Source organism: Arabidopsis lyrata, assembly GCF_000004255.2.
Source record: "Arabidopsis lyrata subsp. lyrata unplaced genomic scaffold ARALYscaffold_1, whole genome shotgun sequence".
Taxonomy (NCBI): Eukaryota; Viridiplantae; Streptophyta; class Magnoliopsida; order Brassicales; family Brassicaceae; genus Arabidopsis; species Arabidopsis lyrata.
The window spans coordinates 17,674,153-17,685,091 of NW_003302555.1; the positions used below are offsets into that span (position 1 = coordinate 17,674,153).

The following is a 10,939-nucleotide window of genomic DNA, read 5'->3' on the forward strand; positions in this document are numbered from 1 at the left end:
CCTCATCTACTTCCTCATTGTTTTCATCTACATTTGGTACCTCAAATGTGGTTTTTGTTGTGTTTTCATCTCTAACCCAAGGTTAGTTTCATCAACAAGGTCCCACATCATGTACATAATATTCACACTTTGCTTATCGGATTGGACAAAATGACACAAAAATGTTTACACTTAGATCGCTACTATGAATTAAAAAAAAATGTTTCGCATTGGTGTTGTTTAGATGAGACCCTATCAACACAAGAGGATCAAGTACTTGATATATTACAATAAAATTATATGTGGTTCTGTTGAAGAGAAATTATGGTCCTTTTAGGAATTTCTGTAATGTTTAGTATCTACGATGGTGCATACGGCGAGTTAGCCAAATGTTATGTATTTAGTACGATATATATGATAGTTTTTTGTTTTGATGTTGTTATTTCTATTTAATTGTTATTATGAAATTTTTTAGTAAGCGTTATGTTATACGATATTATTTGTTGAGAATAGATAAGATTTTAAACTAAACCCGTAGACGTACACGATAATATTGAGATACACGTACACATGTACCACCTCTCCAGACAGTTACATCCTAAAAATGCCTAAATCACATGTCTTATACTACGTACGTACACAAAAATATTTATTGGAACGTACATGGTACAACATTAATTTGATTTTTTGACATCAAAATTAAGTTATTATGTCAGTTATTTGTATGACTGTATTTTTTCATGTGTTGTTCATACATGATTTGAATGTTTTGTTTTATGGTCAAAAAATATTTGAAACGTAAATATACAAATTATTTAGATATTTACGTATATATATATACACACATATTACTACCGTGTACGTACACATTACTACCGTGTACGTATATATTATTACCATTACGCACATATGTGTATATGATATTGCTAATTGTGAATAGTCTTCGAGGATAATAAATAAAATATTATTTAAAATAGAAATAAAAATATGAAAATGGGTCTTAACGATAGAAAAGAAGGAATTTTAACTAAAAGTATAAAATAATAAATATTTATAAAATGGAAAAGCGAATCATCTACTGACAAGTGTTTAAGATTTTCAAACCACACACGGCTCTGTGTGACGTTAAAACGTAGTATTCCTCAATGTTTTTCTTTAGTTGTGAGGTTTGTTTCTACTGCTTCTCGTATTTGACATATGATTATGTAAATTGCGTAACAGAGCAGGAGTTTTGTGAGTCTCATTAGAGTCAATTTGTGTGTTGATCATAGTTAGTTTCACTTATTTATTGAAAACAAATTATTAATATTTTTTAATTGAGTTCGTAAGAAACTTGTATGAAATTGGTAAGATATTTTTGGTAGAAATATGTTCTTATTTGAGTTTTTTTTTCTATTTACGTGTATGTAGTTTACGGTATACACAATATTGATTATAAAATGGATATGTACTTCTGTTAGATTATGTACTATTGTGGAGACGGTGTACGTAATATTTATAGAGTTTGTATTTTAGTTTTTCGACTTCAAAATACGCTAATATAAACTAGATTTACAAAATCAATAAATAAATTAAATGTAAAACAACAAAATATTATAAGAAAATTGTGAACAATGGCCACAAAATTAAAGTTGCCGAAGAAGAAACCAGGTTAAAGATGAATACAAAATTAAAATGATGTCTTTGAGTATATGGACGTGTACGTCTTTCAGAGTATGTACCATTGTTGAGGCAACGTACGTGTAATATTTACAAATTCTTAAGTTGCAACATTGGTTATTTCAACAATCGTACTCTGATTTAGGTAAAACAGATCTTCCAATACTAAATTGCACACAATTACCATTCATACGATATGATTTTGAAACATTCTGAATTCTTGACAACTTGAGCTGTCAAAGGCCATGGACAAGTATCATCAACGCAAACCATCCCCAATCTTGTAGGACATGACCTAGGTTACTTGTAGCAAAAGCATTGTTTGATTGCGAGATAAGACATTGTTTGTTGTATGACTTTTCTGTTCTTAAAAACACTCCCCACATACAAAGTCTCACCTGTCGTACTAAGTTCAACTTTTGTCTCATCGGCTCGAAAATTGGCTAAATCAACGAATACTGGAGCAACATAATTATCGAGAATCTCCAACTCGCCACCATGTAATGAAGAAAAGCCATTATATACTTCGTAAGCCTCAGATGCGGTAACTAGCCGATTATCATTCAGTGTCCCACTTGCGAAAATTCCAATACCACGGTCGATAACATCATCCCTAGTGACTTCGTCTATACCATTAATATTGGTATCCGTGTTACCTTCGAAGCATGTATCTTGTACACATTTTGTAGTGTACGTACATTGGTACAAACCGTGTTAACACGTACGTCTTGTAGTCACGGTTGGTGTACGGTCACCCGAATGAGAAATGGTATCTCCGCCAGGTACACGCTGACTTGTGTACGTACACTCTGCCAATAGGCGACTGAATTCTCCTGGATGTTGAACAGTCTGTTGAGTGAGAATGACGTCCTCCTCAACATTCCCTATTCCATATTCTTCTACAATTACATCGTTCCACTTGTTGTAATCGTAATCTTCGCCACTACATTCACTATCGTCTATAGTATGATCGAGGGTACTTCTCCCCATAGATCCATCGTCACCCTGATAATCATCATACCGATCACCATCTTCGATGTCCTCCTCCTTTTCATCCTCATCTGTTTTATCATCTTGTACGTCGTGTTGTTCATCTACGGCCTCATTATTTGCATCCACATTTGAAGCCGCTACGATGGGATTTGGTGTCTTTGCACTCCCACACACACGGTCACTTTCAGCATCGTCACCATCAGTCCTAGGGACATTATTCCCGAGTGCCTTGATGGTTGTAATAAAAGAGACAAAAAAGTTGACACTAAGATCCCCACCACGAATCAAAAAGAACGTATCCAGGCTCATTTGATTGTCAATGTAGACATGAGGGCGTTTACTTTCTATCATCACTGACATCTTTCCCGACATCCAGTAACTAATTATGGGATTGCATTCGGTGGACTTCAACCTGAAAACCTCGCATAATGTACGTACAAATTCCGTGTACGTCATGTTTTCCTTAACACGTACACAGCGACCAAACATGCCTTCCTCTGGTTCAAATTTCTATTCTTCTTCTTTGCATCTCCACTCACCCACCGTAGTAATACGGGAATATCCATTACCCACCTGCATCATAAATTCAGCAGAACCCCATTAAATGCAACTGAAAACATGATTATATCTACAAAAAACAAAAAGAATTTCTAACTACACACTTATAAACATATATATATCCTCATTTAGCATTTTCAACAAACAAAATTGGAAATAAAAATTTCTGGGTTTTTTTATAAAAAACAATGTTGATTTCGAACACAATCAAGATTCTAGTGTGTTATAACAAAAAAACTTCTTAACCAACTTCATTATTTACACGATCAATGCTTGTCTTAGCTCCAAACTTTGTAAATCAACAAGATCAAAACTTCTCCAACATCACATTAATTCGTTCAGACTAATTTGTTTGTTTGATGGTTCATAGTTATCTCTTACAATTATTCACACGTATAAACTAATATTACAACAAGTAATGATGAGTTTTGCATTAATTGTGACAAGAGTCATGTCTAAACTTTTTTGGCATTAAATACTGATGTCACTTTGTTTTTAATGTTATTAATCCCCTTTTTCACTCTACACCTGCACAAAACAGTTAAAAATGAAATTATCTTAGCCTAACCGGAACAGTGTAGCTAACTGAACCGCATAATTGAACTGTACACGGAACAGTACGTCGTTACGCTGGCAGGGGTAAAATGGTCAGAATTTGGCTTAATTGTCAAAACATGAGAACCAATTCTCATTTTGCCAAACCATGAAAATAAAAGATGGTCTTCTGCCCTGGCCTGCAATTAACCCTAAATAAAAATTGTTCCTCCATGATCACTGGCTCTTTTTATTTTATCAAGATATCTTTTAGATTTACTAAAAGAACCTATTCAATAATGTTTTTAATCATGTACATAAAAATTACTCCCTCCGTTTTATATTACTTGTCGTTTAAGATTTGAGAATCTTGCAAAATGTACCACTTTTTGAAAAGTGGCTTTCAAAATCTACCACAATTGAAAAGAGTTTTCAAAATCTACCACATTTCATTGCCACATGCAAATTGTGGATGAAATTGCCCTTGATGGGGACAGACTGGTGTGTCAGATAAAAAGGACAGACTGGTGTGTCAGATAAAGGGACAAGTTGCAATAAATGTTGCACGTTTACAATTGCATATAATTTTATTTAAATAATATGTTATATGGGGACAAGTTCAGATTGAATGAGTAATATAATTAGATCGAGGACAAATTCAGATAGAATGGGTAATAGAATTAGATCAAGGACAAGTTCAGATCGAATGAGTAATAGAATTATATCGGGGACAAGTTCATATCGAATGAGTAATAGAATGACTAATAGTACTCGGGGTCAACTGGATCATTTTGTTATTTTGCAATAGAAGAAAAAAAAATTCAATAATCCGGGAAGGTGAAGACAATAATACTCAACTAATCGGGTACAAGTTCAGATCGAATGAGTAATAGAATTAGATCGGAGACAAGTTCATATCGAATGAGTAATAGAATTAGATAGGAGACAAGTTCAGATCAAATGAGTAATAGAATTCGATCGGGGACAAGTTCATATCGAATGAGTAATAGTACTCGGGGACAACTGGATCATTTTTTTATTTTGCAATAGAAGGAAAAAAAAAATCAATAATCCGGGTAGGTGAAGACAATAATGCTCAACTAATCTATGGACCAAAATAGATGGTAAAAAATCTAAATAAAATTTGAAACCCTTAAATGAGAACTATTGGTGGACAAGATGTGGGATTCATGATAATATAAAGATGATGAAATCGAGGACAAGATCTACACGCAACAGAGATTTTCCAATCGGAGACAAGATCTGGAGACAAAAACGAAAGTTAATTGTATAGGCTCAAGAGATATAATGTTTCTTGGTTAAAGTGCACGTATTTCGAGGGAAAGAGAGATAAATAGGAAAGCTAATGTTGTAGGAAAGATAAATAGGGAGGAGATATAAATAGGAAGGGGAGATAAATAGGAAGGAAAGATAAATTGGAAAGATAAATAGGGAGGGCAAATTAGTAATTCAAATACTAAATGTGGTATATGAGTTGAAAAAATAGAAGGAATGTGGTAGATTTTGAAAAAAATTGGGTATAAGTGGTAGATTTTGTAGTTTTTCCTTAAGATTTTTGCACGAAAATTAAGAAAACAATTAAATTTTCTACTTTACCCTTAGTCAATATATTTTTTTAATTTTTTTATTGGTCAAGATATTAAAACAGTGAGGAGAAAATTTTACCAAACTTCTGCATTGAAAATTTAAAACGATAACTATTATAAAACAAAATTTAAATGCTAAAACGACAACTAAACTAAAACGGAGGGGGTAATATTTTCAGAGAATTTAACATGTTGTATTCTCTTCTTCAACTAGAAAAGGTAGAGGAAAATGAGAAAGGAGAGTGGAAAACATAAGTGGGGTTGTTGCTGAAGACTGAAGTTCAGTAGACAAAGCATTAAGGCAGACAAAAATAATGCCCCAATTGCAGCATAACTCTTTTAAGTTTTCATCATGAGAAACCAGCTCTAACTTTGATGCAACTTACTTTCATTTCTTTCTTTCTTTCAGGTTTTCACGTAAATAATTTTCTTATGGTACGTTTTCCCTTTTCACACAATTCATTACATTTTTGAAATCGAAGCCCATTAAGGAAATTTGATTTATGTTTCTCGTATGTACGATACTTCATGTATTCTAACTTTAGATAATGTCTTAAATCAAGTAAAACACCCAGTTAAAAATCAAAAGGTAATACATATATATATATACCTTCTTAAGTTGAAACATGCATGTAAGTTTTGAATGTTCTGTTTGTGGAAAAATGCATTGAACTCATTGAAAATATTAACTAGTTGTTTAGGTTGGCATTGACATTGAGAAAAAAAAAAAACAGAGAAAAGGTCGAGAAATGTTATATATCCTAAGTGAAGAAAAAGTCCACAAAAGTGATAAAAGATCACTAGCTGAGACACATGCTAGGGTGGTTTGTGTATCGGTCAAAAGAACTAGGGGAGTCATACACAAAACTAAAATGATGTAAGTTCTAGATGGGAAGTATGATGTTAAAGCACTCAAGCTAGCTGAATCGAGATCTTAGCTCGACGTATGCTAAGAACTGACAGATGATGGACAAACAAGCATGCCAATGACATGTAACATGTGTGGTTAGCCAGACACTTGCTAAGAGATAATTGCATGGCTCCATATGCTTAGAAAGTCTATAGGAAGAGTGAACAAAAGTTTTTGGGTCAAAGGAAAAAGTTAGTCGAATGAGGCAAAATAAGTCAAAAGTTAGTACAACAAATACAAATAAGATTGTTTGAGTGAGGTTTATTAATTGAAAGCAATAAAGAAAACTATCACAAATGGTGGAGTTTTAGTAATATGAAAAGGTTCTTAGGGGTAACGGGATTAAGTAGGTTGATTGCTAGAGATCAAAATATCTATCTTATATAGAATACCATCTATATTACATGCATTAAGAAAAAAGAAAAATTGAACATGCTGTTTCCATGCCTTAGACTATATCTCGATTCATCTAGCTTTGCAAGTGACTATCTACCGTATGTGGCGCGAGTAACACAGAAGACGGCATCAGCAACATCGTCACCTTCAAGCCATAACTAATAGCATACAAAACCATATCATCAGCTCACTTTGTCAACGAAACCAATTCATACAGTGTTCGCTTTTCAATGGTGGTTTAGCCGAAGAACTTATCACACATTTAGATTTTCTGTCTATATTTCCTTTCTTTCATTGTAAATATTATTATTTTTATCCATCAATAAATTTTACATTTAAATAAAAATTAAGGTCGATTTTAAGTGTGAGATCTAGAGACTTCCCCGACGGAGTAGCTAGCTTTATCTTCTTATCTAGAGGCTATTCAGAGCGACACGGATGACTTTGATTTTTTATTTTTATCTTTGATTTCTTGACGAATACAAAAGCGGATAATTTGGCACGAAATGTTCGTACCCAACCACATCTAATCATCTATGTAAACAAAGTTCTCCGGAATTGACAATTTTAAGCTAATCTAATCAAGTTGTTGACAAAAAAAAAAGACTTTAAGTCTGAGATCGAAATATTTGGCTTTCTAGAGTTCCATATTTTATTTAATTTTATTTTTCTGGTAAAAGAGTTCCATAATTTATTTACAATAGAATGAATTTGAAAATGTGTATTTAGACGGTTTTCTTTTCCAAAACCTTTGTTTTTCTGATAAAATGTTTTTTTTTTTTCTATTGAAAGCAAGAGGATTAAAAAAGTTACACAATCTCCATAAGGCTTCGTTGTAAAGACCGGGTCTTTAAGACCCCCATCAAATGACACGCCCGTACATAGGCTTACCGAAACTAATGTAAAAGCTCAATGTTTCCTCCCGGGTCGACCCAGGATCTAGCACGAGCTGAGACAACTTTAATTTGAGATGAAAGGAGCTGAGGGAGATAGCAAATGTCTCATTGAAAAAGATAGAATTAAAAGCATAACCGTAACTCCGTAAGAAAAATTAATGTTACTCTTCACCATTCCCTCCTACAATATCAACTACTTATCTCTCTAGATGGTCGTCGTCGTAAAACTTAGACAAACGAACATTTTAAGTTGTACTTTTATTGTCAACGAAATAGGCTTCCCACTAAATTAAGGTACGAAACTTGAGACTTATCACACTCTTGATTCTTAGTTCTACGTACTTGAGCTGTTGGCGATTGGTCTCAAATTATAGATTCCTTTTTTATTAAACAAGCTCTGATTAGATTAACATGTACAATATAAATATACGCTACATACATGTAGATGAGAAGATGTTTTCTGTGCATGTAAACCTGTTTTGGAGATGTCGTATCGAAATGAAATGAATATATGCTCATAATTACTAGAAATAATAATATTCTCTGGCGTGGGCCATTTCAAATGATTCCAAATAAGAAAGAGACATAAATCACCTCAAATGCTTATGATTATTATATCTTCATCGTGCCCTCAATATCTATCCAACTTGATCTCCCGGCCATTTTCTCATCATTGTTTTCCAAAATGCATATGTATATGTATAGTATGTAATGTATATTATTGAGTCTAAATCTATTCTGAGATGTTATGTTTTGTTTAGTGTTAATTAACCAAACTTACGTATTACGACCGTCTTCCCTGGTCAATAATGACATTAAAAAGACCGTTTCACCAAATTAATCAAAAGAAATATTCAAACTTCTTATACTTTTCAATTTCATGTATATAGAGCGATGACTCTATTTGTCCATTGACCTTTATCAAAGAAAAGAAAGTTGACCATTCTTCTCTAACATGTATAGGCTTGTGAACACTTTCTACTATACACTCTTTATTTTTAAATAATTTATCATTTCTAAATTTTCTTAAGAACTAAATTACAAAAGGGTTTAAGCAAGTTACCTAACATATCATGCACCTAAAAAAAAAAAAAAAACAAAACGCCGTGTGGAATGACTTACCAGCACCCTAATATATCCTCAAAAGGCAATCAATGTTTTAGAAGATTTGCTTCATGAGAGGTTAGTAAAGTATATGCAATGAACTTTTACCTTTAAATTTATTCACTCATAGCTTAATATTTGAAGCAGAATACCCATAACCCTAAAAAAAAAAAAAAAAAAAATTGAGTTTCTAACATAATTTCAAGGGAAAAAAGTGGCATCATTAAGAATTAGAATATGGATATTAGAGCTGGATATTATGTACGTTTGAATGAAAAAGAAATATATAAATTTTCACAGATTCTGGAGATTAACTTTCAAAAATATTTAACTTCAATATTAAGAAAAAAGAGGTACGGCAGTTACTTAGGAAAGAGATGATTTCTCATCTCAGCCACAAAACCTCAAAGACAACGAGTATCTTAGATACAAGCTATAATTATTAGGGGACGATTCATATGTTGTTAGTTTCTATTAAGCGTTTACTTAGTTCTATATATTTAATTGTGTATAACGTAAGTCTAAATTGCAACAAAAAGAAAGAAGGTAAAATTTGTAATAGAAAGGGACAAATTACCTAATGAATTACACCGAGTTGATATACTATTTTTTTAACCTAAACACCGCTTTTTAATAGGTTTGACTTTTGATATGTGATCAAATGGGTGCTAAAGTGGATTAATATGTTAATATTTTTCTAGAAATCTAAATCTGGCGTTAGACCAAAATTTGGTTATTAAATTGTGTAAAATACAAACTTTCTAGGTAAAGAGATATGTTAAGTTGATTTATTTTGGCATGTCATTGATAAGAACACCCTTTTTTTTGCACTGGTTAAGAACTCTTATCTTAAAATTTTTTAAATTCCGGTAATATATAGAAATGTTACACATTACAATTTCTGTAAATAAATTTCGATGAGTTTGTTAATCGTAGTGTAGAAAAACACACACACACACACACACATATATATAAACTTAACTATTGATATTTTAAATAAGCAGTAAATGTTTACTGTTCGTTTTTATGTATGGCACGACTTCGTCCCCTCTACGGAAGCTAGAGTAATGTTTATGAAGTTGTGAGTGATGTAACCCGATCGAGAGTAATTAGTAAATTATCCATCTCAGAATATTCAAATTTAAATAGTTAAAAAGAATATTATAGTGTTTAATCTAGTGATTGAAGAAAGTTTCCCGAAAACTTAGTACTCATCAAATCATTCCCGTACCAACTATAAGTAGAATATTATTACAAAGATGCAAATGTTATACCATTTTAGAGACCTATTGAAAACATTCAACACCCTGATATAAGTTTCTAAAGTGATATATATTCAGATAAATTAAGTAATGTTAATGAAAAAATCCATTACATTTTTTTACAAAATATCATAATTAGTAGAAGATGTTCAATCCGGACAAACTAACCCAATCTGAATATTGAACTAAAATAACAAATCCAAAAACTAAACTGTACTTTAGTATAGTTCAAATGAATTCATTTTTCTATATCTTAAGAAACTGAATCCTGACCAAAAGTAAAGACAATGTTAAACTTAATTTCTTTATTTTAAATTAAATTATCTTTAGTTAAAAAAAGTTAATAATATACTGAAAAGCCAAAAAAAAAAAGCCAAAAAAAAAAGAAAATGAAATCCATTTTGAACATCCCAAGCTTCAATATACATTGTCCGCAAATGTTTTGGCAGTAATAATAAGGTGAGCCACAACTTTCAACGTTGAAATGAGTCACATAAAACAAGATGTCTAAATTATTTCACGAAAACATCTCATTTTGTAGTAGTTTCCTATGTAACAGATATTTATATATTACATTATATAAAAAAACATGTATACGTAATATGTGTGTATTTTTGAATTTCTTAATTACATCGAAAATTCTTTAAAAAAAAAAAAAAAACGTGGAAAAATAGACGACAAATACTAAGACCTAGTTTTCTATTTCGTACAGACAGGGATGGAGAGTAGTTAATAAAAGTTGCCGGAACATTAGATAGACTACAAAACCTATAATATATAGAGGGAAAATATGTCAAAGTAACGATGGAACAAAGCACATAACACGTGTGAACTGTCCTTGTAGATCAACGAACAAAATCCGAATTAGATTCTCTTCAAGACCTAAGAGCCAAATTTGTAACGTATAAACATATAAATAGATACTTACATTATTACATACAACATGTGGAGAGAATCATATACCCCATTATGGGTCATCGTAACGTGTAGACAGAGTATAATCACTAGACATGAGAATAAATATTTCGATGGAATATATCA

At 31.9% G+C, this 10,939-nt stretch overlaps 1 pseudogene; it reads left to right on the forward strand.

Annotated features, from left to right (window-relative positions):
* Positions 1 to 327: 327 nt before the first annotated feature.
* Positions 328 to 807, forward strand: LOC110224702 (annotated as a pseudogene).
* The last annotated feature ends 10,132 nt before the right edge of the window (positions 808 to 10,939 follow it).